Source organism: Psammomys obesus, unplaced genomic scaffold (genome assembly GCF_907164565.1).
Source record: "Psammomys obesus unplaced genomic scaffold, mPsaObe1.curated_primary_1811, whole genome shotgun sequence".
Taxonomy (NCBI): domain Eukaryota; kingdom Metazoa; phylum Chordata; class Mammalia; order Rodentia; family Muridae; genus Psammomys; species Psammomys obesus.
Genome location: NW_026596095.1, coordinates 555,937 through 577,669, shown reverse-complemented (window position 1 = coordinate 577,669; position 21,733 = coordinate 555,937). Strand labels below are relative to the sequence as shown.

The 21,733-nt window shown below is 36.8% G+C and overlaps 1 non-coding gene across 1 annotated transcript; it reads left to right on the top strand.

Moving 5' to 3' along the window:
* Nucleotides 1-18,097: 18,097 nt before the first annotated feature.
* On the top strand, nt 18,098-18,224 carry LOC129692101 (small nucleolar RNA SNORA17). The gene has a single exon (XR_008722629.1). It is a non-coding gene; the product is annotated as a small nucleolar RNA SNORA17 (small nucleolar RNA).
* The last annotated feature ends 3,509 nt before the right edge of the window (nt 18,225-21,733 follow it).

The window sequence follows — 21,733 nt, the reverse complement described above, 5'->3', positions numbered from 1 at the left end:
TTTGATGTTAAAACATGACAGATATATTTTTTTAGTGTATTTGAAATCAGATTTCATAGAAAGTAAACTGTCTTAATTATTTTAAATTAACTTTTATGTACTTTTTTAAGGTGGAAAATAGGTACCAAAATAGATCTACCATACACTAGTAACACAAAATTAACATTATTATTCATACTCACCTTCAAAGTTCTCTTCTTTTTTTTTTTAACTTTTATTAATTACATTTTATTCATTTTGTATTCCTCCATAAGCCCCTCCCTCCTCTCCTCCCAGTCCCACCCTTCACCCCCTTTCTGCATGCATGCCCCTCCCCAAGTCCACTGATAGGAGAGGTCCTCCTCTCCTTATTACTGATCTTAGTCTATCAGTTCTCATCAGAAGCGGCTGCATTGTCAGGGTTCTAGGTTATCTCCACAGATAGTTCTTGGTTGGAGTATGAGTCTCTCAGAAGTGCCCTGTGTTCAAATTATCTTGTTCTGTTGCTCTTAAAGATATTATATACTATGATAAAGACTTTTCACAAGCACTATTAAAAATTTGAAAACAACTGATCAATTATATAAAATTAACAGAATCCAGAATTTGGTTAATCTAATATGCCAACCCCCAAAACTAAATGTTATTGAAAAGCATCTTAAAACAGCCTTTGATCTCTGCGACAGCATAACCATCTGACTAATTGGCACCTAGTTCTAATAAAAAATAAAATAAAATTTTCTTAGAAATGTACTTTCTCATTTTACATTTCTAGTCCTATTCTTCAGAGTTCTCAAGACTTAGTTACTATCTGCCCTGATTAGAAAAGAAAAAGAAAAGTGCTTCTGATGCTCTGTAGCTTCATTTCTTTCCTTTTTTGATGGTGGGCCTCTGGGGCTTTATTACCAGAGCCCTCTAACTACGACTTAGAGTCGTAGTTCAGATATGAGCCTGCATGTCTCCTGCATTCACCTGGCCTTAAGATAAGCATTGTTAGAAGTTCCACCATTCATCTTAAGCTCACCAGTCTATATCTGCCTTTGTGGTGGACAGGCACAGTTGACCTTTCTAAGGGGTCCACCTAGGCCTCTCTTAGCTAGAAATGTGACAAACTATGCACTTGACTAATTTGCCCAGCTTGTGCTCTGGTATAATGAGATGTTCAAAAATTAAGGGGATTGATATGTTTCTACTTACTCCCCCCAGAGGATATTTGTTCTTTGTTTTGTAGTGTATCCACAAGGCTCTCAGAGGACAACTTGTAATTTTTGTTGTTGTTGTTTGTTTGCTAGTTTTTGTTTGTTTATGGTTTTGTTTTGTTTTGTTTGTTTTGAGAAAATTTTGAAAATCAAAACTACTATGTTTTGGAAAGTCATTAATCATTTCTTCACTAAGTATACCTCTTAGGTAAAAATGAGGGGGGAACAGCCCTACCAGGCCACAGAAGAGGACAATGCAGCCACTTTTGACGAGAACTGATAGACTAAGATCAGAAAGGAGAGGAGAACCTCCCCTATCAGCGGACTTGGGGAGGGGCATGCATGCAGAAACGGGAGGGAGGGTGGGATTGGGAGGGGAGGAGGGAGGGGCTTATGGGGGGATACAAAATGAATAAAGTGTAATTAATAAAAAAAAATGTCAATTGCCCTAGCCAATGGCTATGTGATCTTCAAAATAATTTTTTTTTCTTCCTGTTTCTCATTTCTCCTTCAGGAAAAAGAGAATAATACACATAGTGTAAAGGATACTTAAATTTGGTTAATGTCTGTGTATAACTTAAAACATTTTAACATGTAATAAGCAGATATTAATGTTGGTTAAACAAATAACCAGTCTTTACTGATAGTCACAATCTCTGTTTCATTGTTATAATAAAAAATTGAATAAAAATGGTCCTCTCAATGGCCAATTCTTACTTTGGATTTTTAATTAGATTGTATTTGGCTTGCACATACTTGTTTCTATTATCTGTGAAACCAATTTATTATTGTTATGGATCACTGGTACTGTCATTACCATGTACCCAATTGTCTCTCAAATGTAGAAAACTGTTTTGCTCCATCTTCATTGCACCATCTTCCAAATTGGGAAAAAAAATACAAGATTTTTTTTTTTTTTAGTATAGTGGTAGATTCTATTTACTTAAAATGTCCAAAACAGTATGATTTTTCAACATGCTCCTCATGTTAGTGATCCCAGTAACTGGTGAGCTTGAATAATGAACATTGTATTACTGTCTCCATGGATGGAATATGAGAAGTGATTTTGTTAGTCCCGCTCTCATGTTCTCCTCCCCTCATTACTCCTCTCCTTCTTTTCAGAGTAGGCAAGGCCCCTAAAGGGTATCAACCCACCAAGGTACTTTGAGTCACAGCTGGAAGAAGAGAATCCTCTCCCAATGGGTCCTGTAAAGACAGCCCAACTAGGGAGAAAGGATCCAGTGAACAATTTCTAGAGAGATACTACATGGAGACTGTGAAGGTTACAGGCTGCATCTGACCAGGGTGTCTAGGTCCTCTCCATGCATGGTATTTTGTTGATGCATCAGTCTCTGCAAATACCCCTGGACCCGGATTTGTTTCCTTTATTGGTCTACTGGTGGAGCTCCTGTCCCTTCAGTGTCCTTCTATTTCCCCACTCTTCCTTACTACTCCCTGTACTCTGCCCAAAGTTTGTCTGTGAGTCTCAGCATCTGTTTCTATCCCCTGATAGTTGGAGACGTTCACAGGATACCTATGATAGGCTCCAGCCCTATTCCCTCTCTTAAATCACCTCCAGTGTCTATTTTATTTGCCTTTCTGAGTGAGATTAAGCATCCTTTCTAGGGTGCTCATTTAGCTTCTTCTTGTAATTTTTATTTTTTTATATTAATTACAGTTTATTTACTTTGTATCCCAGTTGTAGCGCCCTCCCTCATTTCCTCCCAATCCCACTCTCTCTCCCTTCTCTCCTCCCTGCCCCTCTCTAAGTTCACTGATAGGGGAGGTAAAGAAGCTAAACAAGAAGGAGGATCCTGGGTAAGATGATCAATCTTCACTTAGAAAGACAAGTGGGATGGACATTGGAAGTAGCAGAAAACATGAAACAGGACAAGAGCCTATCATAGAGGGCCTCTGAAAGACTCTACCTAGCAGTGTATCAAAGCAGATGCTGAGACTCTTTTCTCTTTTATATGTTTTGTATTCTTTATATACATATATTTGTTCATATCTATTATTGGTTATGTGCAACATAGGAGGATATCAGTACTGTTATTTTCTTTCTGAGATTGTGTGGCCTCAACTAATAGAATATATTCTATCTATTTTTTCCAGAAATTTTGTGGTTACATTATTCTTTAGAGAGGAATGGAATTACTTTTTAAATTATGCATATCAAGTTTCCATTATTTGTTGATGGACAACTAGATAATTCCTTGATACAGTGAATAAACCAGAAATAAAATAAAAGTTATTTTATTAAACCTTGGAAAACATTTTACACTTTCCTTTACTCTGGACTTTTCACTGGAAAAAATTCCCAAACGATATTCACTTAGACAGGGATGGCTATGCAGAATGTACATGAGTGGCTGATTTGCAATTCTCCTAAATATAAACATCATTTAAGTCTAACATCAGTCCTCTTAACTACTTGGGCCTGGGAGAGAGCCATTCTTTTTTGTTTGTTTGTTTGTTTTGTTTTGTTTTGTTTTGTTTTTAATACCTGGTTACTAAGGACAGCTATTGAGTGTGTTTAACAGGACGACGAGAGTTGGTATTACAGAGAGAGTATAATTGAAAAGTAAGTGATTGAAGCATAACAAAAATCACCGGCAATGCTGTAATTTCTGTAGAGAAGCCTGCACTAACTCTCTCGCTGTCTCACAGGATGTCAGAATTATTTGTGATGTCAGAATTATTACCTGAGGTTATAGCCCTGTGACACCGTTGAGCTCTTCAAGGCTTGTCAAGCACAGTAATTATATTTACTAGAAGTGTCTCACCTCTCATACTCATGTTCCTTAATCATACATACAGCACAAATCTATAAAGTGTGTGGATGTGAAATAAAAAGTGGTTGTTTGAAGGTTCCCCGCAGAAACACACAATTATACCTGAGACTTTATAATGTATTTTTTACGCATTAAATTGTGTTGTTTTTAAGCATAGTAAAATAAGTATGATAATACTTTTTTTGTGTCAAAGATTTTTCCTGTATTATTTAAAAAATATGTTTCCTATTACTGTATATATCAGAATTACTCTTTTACAATAAATTTACTAAAAGTATATTAAGAATAAATGACATAAGTTCACCTTGTGTAAAAGATGCTGGTTGGAAGTAATTTGAAATGAGTATTTTTGAAATTTTGTCAAAGTGACTAAAAATCTTTAAATTCCAATTTTTATTCAATTAAATTAAAAATAACTATGGATTCTGAGTAACATTTATATAAGATAGTGAGAGATTTGAATGGAAGCACTATATTCTCAGCTTATATAATTGTCTTAATTATACTCTTATAAATTCTCATATTTTTATAAAAATCGAAACAGTTTTAATTACACAGCTCCTATTACATTAAACGGAATAATGTAAATCATATATATATATATATAATAGGAAGATACTATGAGAGTATTTGGTAAATAGATTAATATTTACTCATGCTGTACTTTAAAAATGATACATATAGTTAAAAACCTGTTTATTTGGAATTCAGATTCTAAAATATTAATGGAAATCAACATTTCTCATGTAAGAAAAAAAGAGTGATATAAAATAAAGGATAATATAAAATAAAGGGAGAATCCAAACAGAAAACTTCTGTTTGAATGACAAGGGATGAAGATCGATAACCAGAATCTGTAAATAATTTCAGGGGCTGGAGCAATGGCCTAGGGGTTAAGAGTTCAGCTCTGCCATGGGATATAGGCTTGGTTCCTCATACCCATGTTGGGCAGCTCACAACCTCCTGTAACTCCATCTCCAGGGAATTCACTCTTGTCCGCACACAAAGCAGGTACTCACACATACAAACACATTTTTAAAATATTTTATTTTTCTATTTGAAATTGTACATTCCTTATGAATTCTGTATTTTAAAATAATATTAATTGATCATTCCCACATTTCAGTATCTAAACACATGCTATTGTTTTTCCCTTTTATTGAAAATAACTAAATTAAAATACAGCCTGCTGCTTTCATCTGCACTACTCCATATTTGCTTTTCTCAGTTACTTTGAAGGCCTTATTCTCCTGGTTTCTTCCAACCCCTGACACTTACACTCTTTCTGCCCCTTTTCCTCAGTTCCATCAGCTCTGATGGGAGGGGTTTTTGTGGAGACATTTCATTCAGAGCTGTGTGTTCCAAGGTTTCTCTCTCTGCAAGTGTAATGTTCTGTTGTGGGTCTCAGTATGTGTTTCCACTTGCCGCATAAGGAAGGTTTTCTGGTGATGACTGAATAAAGCCATAATTCATGAGAATAACAGATTATAATTAAAAGTCATTCTATCACGACCTTTTAAAAATTATTTTCTAGAGCAGTAGAGATTGGTTTCACCGTTTATCTCTGAGCCATCTAGACGCTGGTTTCTGACCAAGCAAGCACTGTTGGCTGTGTGTTCAATCTCATGGACTTGAGTGTGGGTTCAATCTTATGGAGTGTTGGCTTTAAGACAAATCTGACATTTGTTGGTTACTGCAACAACCTTGTACCCCCATTCCCAAGCTGGATAAATTTTTATATCAAAGTGTTGGGGTTGTGTTGTTGTGTGTTTCTCTTTTGGTAGTCTGTGAAGTGCCTTCCCATGCCAAGATGCTAGAACATAGGGTTGAACGTATATGTAGGCGCTAGCTTATCCTATCCATGTCCAATGAGTTGTATATGTTTTATCTTCAGCAATGGAGTCTTACTGTCTGTGGAGAACAACCTATTTCCTTAGCTAGTGTTGATTTGAGATTTCCATGGGACCATTTTGGCCAATGACTCAATTTGAAGTAACCCAGCCCCAATACTGGAAGCTTTGTTTGATAATAGGAGATGAAAAGTTTTGACTCTGTCTTGCCCATTATTTGGAGACTTCATAACATTAAGAATAAATCCTAACATATACACATAGTAAAGTATATTTTCAAAAATCAGAGGTGCTCAGGTTGGAATACGGAATGAAGAAAAAAATAATTAAGTGAAATATATCAGTCTAAGAAATTATGAAACTTGAATTGGGAGGGCATCATATAGATGTTTGACAATGAAAACTTGAGGGACTTAAGATCACCAGAACAGTGCAAGAGTATGTATAGTATTATTTCCCACGTATATTTCCAGGCTAGCAATTCAGAAAACTATATGAACATATAATACATCCAGACAGTGAAATGAATGAATTTAAGTTAGCAGAAAGTATGCTTCTCATTCATTGGGTAAGGGATTTCAAAATGGTTTAAAAGTAGAGACATTATACAAATATACTTATTCATTAGTGACGAATAGTAATTTCCCCCACAATTAAACATTCTACCCTTCAGGGAAACTTTTTAAGCCAGAAGGTAAAGAAGTCAAAATAGGTTTGGCAAGTACCTGAATCAGACCAGATACACTAGGCCCTTACCTCCAAAAAATAAACAATAAAAACTGCTGAAAGTCATCCTTGAAGGTCCATGTTGCAAACAGAAGTCTCAGATATGTCAAGTTGAAAGAAGACTTTGACGCCAGCTCAGCTCAGCCAGCTGCAGGAAAGAGGCAGTGACCAGCTGAGCTGCTTGGAAGAGGTTTAGACTAACTGAGTCACTTGAAAAAGGACAGTCTTCTACAGTTATCTCAGGCATTTCTTTATTCTAGTAGGAAGCTAACATTCAGCTGGTTTTTGGGTGATGAGAAAGTTCATACAGAAAGTAGTCTGTAAGTATAAATGACAACTCCTTTCAGGTTGCCAGATAACTCCGTGATTGCTGTGATATGTTTTTTTCTTCTTTACATACGAAAAGATAATGTATTTATCAGATATGTTAAGCTTTTATTCCTTTCCCTTATAATCTAAAATATGAACTATTATAATGCTACACCTTATGCGGCATTATTTAAATTTCAGAATTATTGAGGAGAAATATTGCTTTCGTAAACTCTTCATCTTTTCAGAGATAAAGATAGAAAATATTCGGTTATATAGGAAAGTTACATGTTAAGTGGAATTTGAAATTGTTATCTGTGTTTCTTGGGAGACTAATTCAGGGGGATCATTAGCTTTGTTTGTACTACCTGTTGAGGTTAAAAAAAAAAAAAATCCAACCTGAACAACTTAGTGAGAATTTAACTTAAAATAAAGAGCAGATAGAGGGTTATATGTGTAGCTCAGTAATAGAGTGTTTTCAGGAAACGCTTGGTTCAATCAGCAGTACTGTAAGAAACAACTTGTATATCAAGGTGTTACCTATGGGTACCAAGTTGTTAATGGGAAAACTGCAACAGGGGCTTCATGTGTCAGCTTAGGTAGGCCATAGTACTCTGTCATTTGATTAAGCACTAATCTTGGTGCTGCTGTGAAGGCCTTTTTTAGATGTGGAGAACACCTATAATCAATTGACTTTAAATAGATTACATTTTACAATCCCGGCTTCATCCAATCAGTTGAAAGTTAGTAATTACAAAGGTGAAATTTCCCTGAGGAATTATGCTTCAACATGATAAAATCACTTCCTGGCCAGCTGTCTCTGTTCTGACAAGAGTATCTTGTAGATTGATGACTTACTAATTCACATAAACACACGAGCCCATCAATAGATGGGCATAAATTGACGTACCTTTCTCTCCATCCCCCTGTCCCTTACCTCACACACACATAAAGGTAATAATCTGTTTTAACATATTCTCAATCACAACCAGGAGCAGATGGGTATTATTAAAGAATTATCCTATTTGGGGCATACACAAAATTTCTCTTGTTATGATTCTTTAAACATTGTGTTAGATATAAATAACACAGATTTTTTTTTTTTTTACTCTGTACAAGTGATTCACACAGATATAGTAAGTGGTAATCCCTTTATTAAATGGTAATACTCTCCATAGTTTGCTTTCTTTGGGGTGACTGTACATGGTTCCCATGGAAATAAGATGAAGAGTATTTATATGTTTTATCCTCTGTCTGTGTAGGGAACTCTGAATGATACCCATACAAAGATGTAAAACAAGAAGAGGAACGTCTTGGTTTTGTGGCAGAAATGAAGAAATATGGCATGTTACTTTCTTATATTTTTTGAATCCCAATCTACGGCAGGGTATCATGCTGCTTGGGTGTTCTGTTTATTATATATTTCCATACCAGGAGTTACAATAGGGGTGTACTCATTTTTAGATTCTTCATGTGAAGTTACTATAAAAAAGGCTCAGCGATATAACCCCCGAATCTTTATCTAAATGAAAAAATGTTGCCTACCTCTGCCACTCCAGATTCAGATAGAAGTCTTCATGTCAATGTGCGAGGAGAGGGCAGCGTATAATTTACGTCTGTACATCGAAGCATGGTGCTTCAAATGGTTGCATACTCACAATGTCATCTTCAGCAAACACAAGAGCTCAGTCTTGACTGACTTTTTTGTTGTCGTTGTTTACTCTCAGTTTTGTGTTTGATTCAGCACAATATTCAACGTTAATATTTTTTTGATGGATCAGTTCTTTTCGCTGATAAGGAGTCATTTTCTTACAGAATGGCATGTGGAGTGCGAAGGGTTTTCATACAGAAGTTAACTGAATATATCTCATATTTTATTTTTTGTGTTCAATTTCTTTCACTGACTTTTTTTTTTCAATTTTGAAAATGAGAGACCATGGAAACCAGAAGGGATGAAGGACACCAAGAAAATAGTCTCTTTCAGACACAGCAGGACTGATGCACAGAAGAATTCAAAGAGACTCTGGCAGCATGCACAGGACCTGCATATGTCTAAGCCAGATGGAGCCTCCTGTTTGAGAGGCAAACCGGACATGAGTCCCCATCCTTAACCAGAAGGTAACTTCAGTTGACAACTACTCAAAAGAGAAAAATAAGAATTCTTTTTTCAGGCAAGATCAGGAGCATTCAAGGTGATATGGGGAAGGTTGGCACAAGAAGAGGGGATTTTTCTTTTTCTGGTAAGAAAAGGAGAGGGGGAGGGACAAGGACAAGTAGGGGAGGAACTGGGAGGAGAGGAGGGAAGGGGCACTCTTAGGATGCAAAGTAAATAAACTTAACACATGCTGGAGAGGTTGTGGAGAAAGGGGAACCCTTCTCCACTGCTGGTGGGAATGTAAACTTGTACAACCACTCTGGAAATCAATCTGGTGCTTTCTCAGGCAACTAGGAATAGTGCTTCTTCAAGATCCAGCCATACCACTCCTAGGCATATATCCAAAAGAGGCCCAGTACACAAAAAGAACATTTGTTCGACCATGTTTGTAGCAGCTTTATTTGTAATAGTCAGAAACTGGAAACTGCCCAGATGCCCCTCAACTGAAGAATGGATGCAGAAATTGTGCATCTATACAATGCAGTATTACTCATCAATGAAAAATAAAGAAATCATGAAATTTGCAGGTAAATGGTGTGACCTGGAAAGGATCATCTTGAGTGAGTTGTCCCAGAAGCAAAAAGACACACAGGTATATACTCACTCATATAGACATACAACATAGGATAAACCCACTAAAATCTGTACATCTAAAGAAACTAAGCAAGAGAAAGGACCCTAACTAAAATGCTCAATCCCCATCCTGAAAGGCAAAGAGGATAGACATCAGAAGAAGAAAACAGGAAACAACCTCGGAACCTGCTACAGAGGGCCTCTGAAAGCCAGAAGAAGAAAACAGGAAGCAAACTAGGAACCTGCTACAGAGGGCCTCTGAAAGCCAGAAGAAGAAAACAGGAAACAAACTAGGAACCTGCTACAGAGGGCCTCTGAAAGCCTCTGCCCTGCAGAATATCAAAGCAGATGCTGAGCCTGATGGCCAACTGTCGGGCAGAGTGAATGGAATTTTATGTAAGAAGTGGGAAATCGTAAGAGCTGGAGAGGACAGGAACTCCACAAGGAGAGCAACAGAACAAGAAAATTTGAACACAGGGAACTTCCCAGAGACTCATACTCCAACCAAGGACTATTCATGGAGATAACCTAGAACCCCTGCACAGATGTAGCCCATGGCAGTTAATATCCAAGTGGGTTCCATTGTAATAGGAACAGAGACTGTCTCTGACATGAACTGATTGGCCTTCTTTTTAATTATTTTTTAATTAATTAATTAATTTTAATTAATTTTCCTGGTACCTCCCTATACCTGGACAGCCTGGTCACTGGCAGTTGTTTATTTTATTACCAATTTTGATTTCTTTTTCTTTTATATATCTAGCTAAGGACTTACAAGAAGGTATGGCAAATCTTCAACTGGTTGAAGAACACCCAGACAGCTTTAAAATTGGCTGAAGTGTTTAGATTGCTACCTGCTGCTACCCAAATGAACTCAGAAAACATCACACTGATCAAAAGAAGCCCAGCACACAGGGACTCTGATTCCACTGATATGAAAATAAAGAAACCATATGCAGGCTTAGAGAAAGATTCATTAATTTCCATCTGTGCAGAATTGTAAAAGTTTAAACATTACAGATACCCTAAACTGTAAGTGAATACATTACTCAGTTGAAGTGTTTGCATGTGCATATTGAGCATTGCCTCCAATTTAACTTAGCTATGCAACTTCAAGAAATTACCTGAATTATAGAATATGATGACAGTTGATGTTGTCCTGACAGAAAGCTTCTCTTTTGACTGTACTTTCACAGTTCAGAAATGGCTTGCAGAGAGTGAGAAGTAGGAAAACAGCTTGTGTAATAAGCAGGAAAGGATCTGTTTAAGTGGTGGGGAGAAGGAATAATGTAACACCACAAACCAGTGTGCCAATGCGAGCACCAGGCTGTGGCTCTGCCAATGCACTCATTTCTAGGGCTTGTCCTTCAATGACACTGATACCTTTAAATATCACTACTGTTATTAATAATTTTTATGCCCAGCTTTATTCCACCAACATCTTAAGTAAATTTATATATGGAGTTGGTTTAAATGACTCTTTTCAATGTGTCTAATAACTAATTTTCCAGATGACCAACTGCTTAAGATGATCAGTTTGTGAATAAAAAACCAGCCAAACATCACAAGATATTGATCATGGATTCATCAAGCATCTTGTAAGTACTTTAATGATGGAACACGTGTCTCTGCATTAAAATATAAGTCAGATTACTCTTACTTTTTGTAAAAAAAACTATTTTATAATATTAAAATGCATTTTTCACTTGAAAAAATAATAAATCTATAACAGTTGGAAGGTACTATAATACATAAAAAGAACTTTACAAATCAATTAAGGAAGACATTGTGAAACACAGTAGGAAGGTTTCCATTCAGTTTCTCATGGTGAAGGCATACATGAGAAGACTAAATTTCCTTCTGAACAACAGGTTGTGCGTTTGTAGCTTTGAGAGAACTGAGGCTAATTTTATATAGTGAATTTTTGACTCTTTCAAACCTTATTGTCAGTTTTGAAGCTTTTCTGCAAGCACCAATACTGAAAAAAAAAAAAGAAAGAAAATATTTCAAATAACAGCTATTGCACATGACTTGTAAAAAGTGTAAAAATGCATTTTTAAAGAAAAAATTTAAAAACACAAGTTCTCCAATAAATGCATAGCATGGACTTATTTAATCAGTTTTTCTGGTTTCCTAAAGAAAGAAAATGTTTCCGGGGGTCTTCTCTAAGACGGGGAAGTAGCTTTGAAAACGATTCAAAGCCCTTCATAATCATAAGATGAGGCAAGGATTTCTAAGCACAACATGCATGGTCCTAGACTAAATGTTTATATTATGTAAGGGACAATTTTAAAAACACAATTTCTAGAAAAACCCCTGGTATTCGAAAATGCCCTCCTATTTTAACTTCTATCATCTTTCACATGAAATAAATAAAACTTTTTGTAGTTTTATGTGTGTGCTTACTTACATATATATGTATATAGATACACACAAATATATAGAGATATATATTCCGCAAGTGCATACACAAATATATACAAAAATACACACATATATATATATGTATTTTCTAACTTATGAATGTCTTTTTTTCGTAATAAAGTCTTTGTTAATTTAAAGCAATCTGAGTCACCACTTTGTTGGTACTAGTATCTTATCAACAAGCATGTCCTAATCCTGCATTTCTTAAGTGTGCTCTGAATATTAGTCTATCATTGAAAAATTATGTTAATGCAAAGACAAGTTTACAGTTTATTGCTAAATATTGAGTGTGATTGATTCACCTCAATTTCTAAGGGAAATACTGGCATCAGAGTACCACACAAAGAACCATTAGGTGTCATTATTATTATCCAGTTAAAGTAGGAGCTCAGCCTTTCTGCAGCATCCAGACACCAACAGAAACAACTGTAGAATGTATTGCTTCTCTGAGAAAAGATAAAACTTCAAAATGGAAGGAAGAATCCTCTTGAATGTATGGGAAACATTTCTTCACCATCATAAGCTATAATCTATTATGTAATAATAAATTATCATAAACTACAATTTTCTTACACTACTTACTATGTGTTATGTGTTATTATTCATAAAGGTTTATGATTATGTACATATCATATAGAATTTATTCATTATTTAAATAATTTAGTGTTTATTCCTATAGTAAATCACTATACATACATATATATATATTTCACTATACATATATATATACACACACATATGTATTGCCTAAAAACAGAGAAATTTAAAATGAAATCAACCTTTCTTAGGAATCAGTGGAAGTGCTAAGGCACTTATTTTCGTGATTGAAGTAAAGCAGCGTGTTTCTACAAGTGTGGCGATGCTGACCTGCCTTTGCAATTCTAGAACTCAGAGATCTGAGGCTTGAGAGTAGTGAGTCCAGAAGCAGGTTGGTTATACAGCAATTTTGAGGTCAGCCAGGGTTAAACAGCAAGAAACTGAGGCAGTGCAGGACACCAATAAACTTGGAATCATTGTGTAACACTGGAAGTATTAACTCACATGTATTTTGAGGACTTGATTTTTTTATTCATATCCACTACGTTCATTGATTAAAACCCAATAATTTCAAGACATTTGGTTTTTCTAATTATCATATAACATAAAACATCTTATCAATTAATTATAATTGCAAATGCTAAAATCAGTTAAAGTGAAATACCCCAAGATCAACTATAACCTTTTATACATTCAAAGAAAATTCCTACTTAATGTCTATATAAATATCTTAAATTTCTAGAACACACAATGTAACAGCAAACTTCTTATGCTTCTGACTCCTGCAATCTTTCTGCCTGCTTTTCACAATGATTTCTGAACCTAACTAACAGTTCTGTTCTTGGACTTAAGATCTGCTCAGTAAAAGGAAAATCATGTCTGTCACTGACTTAGATAACTACCCAGGGCTAGTAAAGTCATGGATCTTGGACAATAACTACAATCATTATTTTATTTAATACAAAAGATTGCCTAACCATGTCAGTATTTTTCTTTTTGCCCAAAGATAGGTGTAGTTCTCATCCTTCACTGAGGAAGCTTTTATTTGAAACAGATAGAGACCGTAAAGAGTAGAGTTTTATTAATAGTAAGAAGTGATGAGATAGACCACTTCTATCAACCTAAGATAATTTAAAACACATATTAATTTATTACCTTTCTTATAGGTCTATACACTAATGATCATGTAATGGGACACCAAGTCATGATAAATAAGACAGGGTCAATTCTATGAAAAATGTTAAAGGAATTGTTTGTTATTCTTTTTCATTTTTCTCTCTCTTTTTCTATTTATCTCTTCTTTGGTTCACAAGTTGTAATTGTTCTGATTAATACAATATGTGTTTTGAGCACTGTCCTGTTTGGTGATTGGCTGACAATACTGTCCTTTGTAACAATGAATGAATAGACATCTGCTCTGGCTTCTATGTCCACAAGTTTCTTGTCTCTAAAGTAAAGTTCATTCACCTGAACAACAGTAACAAACCTTGAATCTGGAAAAGTGTGTTAATGGGTGTTAATGGATTATCATATTGTTCTCCTAAATAACAAAGCAGCTTTTGAAATGGGTCTTTCTAAAGATGCAAGGATATGTGGTTTTAAGTGTAGAGAAAAAAATGTAGAGAATAAATATAGCATAGCTAGAGCACTTTTACACGATACTTAATATTTTTTTTCTCAATAAGCTGACCTTTGGAGCACATTTTCTAAGAGAATATTTGGGGAAATAAAACAAAATCTCTTGTGTTAGAAACTCAGTGTGGTGAAGATAAAATTACAGTCTTATTTCAAACCTTGTGACAAACTTCGAAAACATTGCTCTCTATTAGGTATATATTCTACACAAGATTTATGTATGTTCTAATTTATCCTCAAGATAATGAAACAATAAATGTAACTAAAAGTAAAATTGTTACAAGATTTTATATTTGATTTCTCATTTCTTTAAAATGTGTTCAGATTTATTTCAACTTTTTAATAAAATGTTTAATTTTTTATATTTCATCCTTCTTGGTCACATTCCTAATCTAAAATCAATAACCAAATGTTTTCACAATTAAATTCTTTCAATAATTTAGCCTCATTTGCTGTACATTTTGAATATTATGAATTTCTAATATTTGAAATAAAGCATTTAGTGTGTCCACATTTGTTGTTTATTTACTGAATGCCTCATCTGCCCTAGAGTCCTAAGCTCTTACCTGCTGTCTCTGCAGAAAGGGACATGTCCACTGTTTTCTTTACACTGGGATTGCACTGGGATTCTTTTCCACCCTGTTACTTCTGAACTGTGTCTTGGTTTAAAATGGGTTCCTCTGCAGCCACTTAGGGCCCAGGGTTGGTAGTTCCTAACTCAAGGTCAGACCTTGAGCAAAATGTGGCTCATGACTATGGAAATTGCAAGCAAGATATAAGATCCAGGAGGAATATCCTTCAGGGTAAAAAAAAAAAAATACTTTCGAACTCAAATATGAAAGTTATTGTTTTTTAGAACTCTGCTTGCAGCACTAGCTCTATGAACTACCCCAAAACATATAAAGAACACTGAGAAAAATACTTTTTTTCATTCTTGAAGTGAATCCATAATCTTCTGTCTCTAGCTACCAACACTCTTTCCTCAAAGAGCCTGTGGTGCGCAAGGCTGTGCTTGCCAAACCAAGTGATGCTGTGTGAATGGCACCAGCCAACATCTTCCTTAGAAGAATCCCAGGAACTTGTGTTCTAACCTTTTCCTGATCCTTGCTATAACTGTCCTTTGTTTGTTTGTTTGTTGTCTATTTTTCATCAAATTAAAAAGCATTTAAAAAGATTTGGAAAGCATTAAAAATATGCTGAGGCTCATAGCTAAACTTTGGGCAGAGTGCAGGGAACACCATGAAAGAAGGGGGAGATAGGAAGACCTGGAGGGGACAGGAGCTATACAAGGAGAACAACAGAACCAAAATATCTGGGCCCAGGGGTCTTTTCTGAGGCTGACATTCCAACCAAGGATCATTCATGGATATAACCTACAACACCTGCTCAGATGTAGCCCATGGCAGCTCAGTCTCCAAGTGAGTTCCATAGTAATGGAGACATGAACTCAGTGGCTGGCTCTTTGATCACCTCCCCCTGATGGGGTAGCAGCCTTACCAGGCCACAGAGGAAGACAATGCAGCCAGTCCTGATGAGACCTGATAAACTAGGGTCAGATGGAAGGGGACCTCCCCTATCAGTGGACTTGGAGAAGGGCAATGGAGGAGATGAAGAGGTGAGGGTGGGATTGGGAAGAAATGAAGGAATGAAGGCTGGTATGCAAAGTGAATAAAATGTAATTAACATAAAAAATAAAAAATAAAAACATTGAAATGAAATAATAATCAGTTACCTTCAGATGAAATTTCACAATTGGAAAATGTGCATGATTTCTTTCCACATAACAGAATAGTTATTATCCTTCAAAGTTGTCTGTGGCAGAAATCCACCTACTTATGAATTATTTTCCCTTGTTCACTCAAAGTACACTACATGCGTGATAATTTAATGCCATGTTTTCACATGAAATAAAAGCCAAATTATCTTAAGTTTTCATGTTATAATAAAAACACCAAACCAAAACATCGACCAAAGAAACAAACAAACTGGATAATTTATAAATTGAAATTTCATTGTCTCTGTTATGGAGGCAGTAAGTACTAGTGGTACTGAAGGAATAGTGGTCAGAGGGCTGTCAAATCTTCAATATCTACTCAGAGTCAGGAACGCTTTCCAGGTTAAAAAACTGTAAACTCTAAGGATTTCTATATTGTTTATGGATTTCTGTGGGGTTACACTTGTGACCAGAAAGCCAACTATGGGATTCACGTTTGTAACAAAGCTACCTATCTCAAACATTCAAATATCAGTGCTAAACTTTAAAACAACTAAACTATTTGTAAACTGCTAAAAGACTACAGAACAATCAGAGGAGTACAAAATAGAAATGTCCATTATATTTAAACTATTAGTCAGAAAATATTCACTTGTGTATTTTGAATTCAGATTAAACAACAACAAAATGGACTCCAAAAGGACCTGACAATGTGGGAGAGCTAAACTGAAAATATACTCTCTTAGTTACCTAAACTGCACCAGATATTTAAATTTACATCAGATTTATTAAGTGTCTTAAGTGGCTGGGCTATAGAGATGCCTCAGTGGTTAAAAGTATAGATGACTCTTCTAGACGACCCATTTTCCAGTCAAAGCACCTGCTTGGCACCGCAGGACTGTCTGTAACTCCAGTTCCAGGGAAGATTACTTCTCTACAGCCTTCTGCAAGAAATGCACATATGTGGTATGCAGGCATACAATGAGGCAATGCGCCTATACACATAAATAAAATTAAATAAACATTTTAAATTCTATGTGTTATACAGCCTAGTTATTAAATGGCTGGATGGCTGGATAAATTAAACTGTGTATTTACACAGCAGAGTTTTATTCAGCCACAAAGAAATTATACCGTCTATAGAAATGTAGATGGAAGTGTTGCTATATTGAGTAAAATAACTCAGACTAAAAATGACAGGCATTACATGCTTACTTGTAACCCTTGAATCGAATCGTGTGTGTGTGTGTGATTTTGCGTGCACATGCAAGCAGTCACTCTCATGTGCTCATAAAAGCGATAGGGGAGGCTGAGGAAAGGTGCTAGTGTGAGGTAAAAATATGGGCAATGAAAAGAAAAGAATTGGGGCAGAAGATGGCATACCTTCATGACACACTTCTATAAGAATGTCATAATAAAATAAATTCATTACATTGGACAAAAATCAATATAATGTGATGAAAAACAAATGCACGTGTCTGCTCCAGAGCCTCTGAGCATATGTCAGGGTGTTTAGCTTGGTGTTTTTGCAGAATCAGTAACAGTGGGAATGAGTGCATCTCTGATTCTTGAGACTTTTTCTCCTACTCTAAAATATGAGGGATTGTGCCTTGTTTTATTGTGTCTTCTTTCCTCCTGTCTGGCTGTTGTATCTTGGGGGCCTGCTGTTTCTCTTAAGGGGAAATGGAAGGGGTTCGATCTGGGGGAGAGGATTCATGGTAGCGGGGAACTCGCAGGAAGAGACAGAGAAAATGTATTGTATGAGAGAAAAAAAATTCTTTTCAATACAAAATATGGTGTGCTAAAATAATTCCACCAAAAGATTAACAGAAAAGGGATTAGAAAGAAAGCACCCTTGTTGGGCAGCTTACGGCCACTGTAACTCTGCCTCCACAGCACATACCCAAGCACAAGAACACACAGATAAACATGATTAAAATATGAATCCTTAAAACATATTAACAGAAGAAAAACATATGAATCAATGTAAATGCTTTCAGTGTTTGATCAGAAAGATAAAATGTGCAAATTTATCTAAATTATGTGAAATTGCTAAAGAAAGATGAGAATTCTTTCAACGAGTTCTATTCAGTCACAGTCTTTTAGCCTTAGCATCCTAAGAATATGTCTTTTCTACTGATACTAAGAATCAGTGTTTCAACTGGGAGATTTTATCACTAGCCTTTAAGAAAACTCAGAATTCTGCTCCTAAAGGAAGGTGTGGCTTCTGTGTCACAGGTACATCAATAGGTGGCAGAAAGGAGAGAAGCTGTGTCTATGCTCAGTGTTCTGACTTGTGAACATCTGGATGATTACTATTCTAAAACTTTCTGAACAAGAGCAAGTCTCAGACAACTATCAGTCCAGTGCCAAGGCCCTGAAATGACCTCTAGTCTGGTGCTTTGCAGGCCTGTGGCAAGCAGCCCATGACAGCTATGACTTCTGCCCAGTGATATCATTCATGAGCTGGGCATACTACTTCTGAGATCGTTCCTGAGGTAACCCCTGACCCTCAGTGCAGTTTAACGATGGGGTAGCTGTTGGGACGGGACAATTCAAAGCCCTGCATCTTAGCCTGAGCGTTATCTGAGCTGGTCAGTCCTCTGGCTCTCCTGCTGTTGCACAACCCTCACATGCATGGTCACTTATTCCGTGCTGCCCAGAGGTGCAGGGCACATTCTTCCAAGTGCTGCAGCAGGTGAGAGGAAGGACCAGCTCTCCTGCTTTCATGACCCCAGGTCTAGTTCTCCCACCTGCCACAGATGGCAAGAGGTGAGGGTGAGGGAGGGTATCTCTCCTTCATGCAACATCTACCCCATCTATGAACTGCTGGGGCTGGTCTTACATATCCCAAACTACATGATTGCCATGACAGGGCAACAACAGAATATGTGAGAGGAATACTGGAGAGGTTCCATAATAGACAGAGTAGCAGAAAGCAGGCCTCATGCCAGACAAAAAAACATTTGTAATGAACATTTGCAAGGAAACAATTACGGACAAAAGGGTATACTGTGAGACACAAAGTGGCACTCTATGGCTTCCATAAGGAATTTTTTTTTTCTCTGTTAGAGGAGAAGTTCCAAGGGTAGAGGGGTAGTACAAAGGAAGGGAGAGATGAATGGTATGAAAGTCATGAAGAACCAATAAAAAAAAGTTTTTAAATAAAGAAAAATCAGAACTCCATCTTTATTTAGACATTGCCACATATCAGCTATCAATTAACATCTTTGATACTTTCACTCCCTTTTCTTTGTATTCTTTCCTCCCAATATTAACCACAATGCTTACTGTTTTATTAATAACTTTGTTTTACCCTTTGCTGCTTACCATGAAGTTTCTTACATAAAATAATTAAGATTCTTGAGTTTTTACCCTTATATAATAAAGATTTTAACATGTTGCTCTCATATCTGGATTTATTTTCTAAATAATAAGAACCTTTCCATCATATAATTTCTTTGTAATTAACCCAGTCTTTTATTTTAGTACTTTTATATTGCTCTTAAAACTGTAGCAGTGTTTTTATTCATCATGTATTATATACTGGTTTCACAAAGAACTTACTCCTTTATTCCCATAACTGTATTTTTTCTATTTTATTTTCTTTTATTACAATTTCTCTAATTTGTATCTCAGCGGTGGCCACTTCCCTTGTCTCCTTCCAATCCCATCCTCCATCCTTCTTCTCCCCCTAAGCTTCTCCCCTAGTCTACTGAGGTCTTCCACCCCTTTCTATTTGACCATAGCCTATCAGGTCTCATCAGGACTAGTTGCATTGTCTTCTTCTGTGGCATGGCAAAGCTGCTTTCCCATGGGGGGGGTGGTGATCAGAATGCCTGTCACTGAGTTCATGTCAGAGAAAGCCCCTGTTCCTCCTACTGTGGACCCCACTTGGATATTAAGTCTATAGGCTACATCTGAGCAGGGATTTAAGGTTCCTTCCATGCATTGTCCTTGGTTGGGAGTATAAGTCCCTACAGGGTACCCAGAACTCAGCTAGTTTGGCTCTGTTGATCTTCTTTTGGAGCTCCTGTCCCCTACAGGTCTTTCTATCTTGCCCTTCTTTCATAAAATTCCATGTCATCTGCCTAAAGTTTGGGTATGAGTCTCAGCCTCTGCTTTGATACTTTGATCAATAGAGTCTTTCAGAGGCTCTCTGTGGTAGGCTCTTGTCTTGTTCCCTGTCTTCTCCTGCTTCCAGTGTCTATCTTGTTTGTCCTTCTGAATGAGGATTTAACATATTCCCTAGTTTCTACCTTGGTGTTTAGCTTCTTTAGGAGTATAGATTATAATATGTTTATCCTCCCATTATATAGCTATTATCCACTTATGAGTGAGCAATATGCCATGTGTGTCTTTCTGCTTCTGGATTACCTCACTCAGGATGATCCTTTTTATTTCCCACCATTTGCCTGCAAATTTCATGATTTCCTTGCATATACCCGAAAGATGCTCTACCATGCATCAAAGACATTTGCTCAACTATGTTTATGGCAGTTTAATTTATAAAAACCAGAATCTGAAAACAACCGAGATGTCCCTCAATGGAAGAATGGAAAGAGAATTTATGGTACATTTACACAATGGAATACTACTCAACTATTAAAAACAAAGAAATTATGCCATTTGCAGGCAAATAAATGGAACTAAAAAAATATCATCCTGAGTGAGGTAACATAGACCCAGAAAGACAGACATGGTAGGTTCTCACTTATAAGTGGATAATAGGCATATAATAGATGATAACCATACTATAATCCACAGATCCAAAGAAGCCAAGAAACAAGGAAGGCCCAAGGGAGGATATTTGAATAGCACTCAGAAGGGGAAATAGAATGAATGCTGAAAGTCGATGAAGAGAGGAAATTGGGTGGGAGAAGCTGTATATGGGGTGAACAAGGGTGGGGATCAGATGTGGAAAAGCAGGGGTCGATGGCAAGAAGGCAAGAAGAGAAGGGGAACTAAAGAGGAGAGGACATTTTGAGACAATCAAAGACCTATGAGAGTAGGTTCCTGAGAGGATCTGGGGGTGATTTGAGCTGAAACTCCTAGCTGCAGGGGACATGGAGACTGAAGGGAAAACCTCCTAGCCAGGTGCGACTTCCAGTGGAGAGATAGGTACCCCAACCAACCCACAAAAACTTCTACCCCAAATTTACCCTGCCTACAGGATGTGCAGGGATAATGATGGTACACAGAAAGCGTGAATGGTCAACCAATGACTGACCCAAACTAAGCCCCACCCGGTATGAGAAAGCAAATCTGGTACTATTAACGATATTCTGCTGAGCTTGCAGACAGGAGATTAGCATGACTGTCCTCTGAGAGGCTCCACCCAGCAATGTAAGGACACAGACGCTGAGATCCACAGCCAAACATTAGGCCAACCTAGGGGAGTCTTGTGGAAGAGTGTGTGGAAGGATTCACTGTCCCAGAGGGAACAAGAACCCCCGAAGAAGACCAAAAGTGTCAACCAACCTAAGCCCATGGGGCTTACGAGACTGAAGCAATAACCAAAGAGCATATATGGGCTGGACCTAGACCGATGACACATATGTAAATGATGGTCAGCTGGTCCTAATGTGGGTCCCATAGCAACAAGGGGAGCATGGGTCTTATCTGACATGCACTCAGACAAACCAGAAACATAATCTTCTTGTGTGTATTTTCCCTTACTATAAATTTATCAAATTCTGTTATTGTCTAAATGTAATCCACAAAAGTGCTTTGTTTTAATCTAATAACAGATTGATGATTTGGGAGAAGGGGCCTTTAGAAGACATTAGAGAGTACAGGCAGAGACCTATTTATATTCTTCTACATGAAGCAGTTCT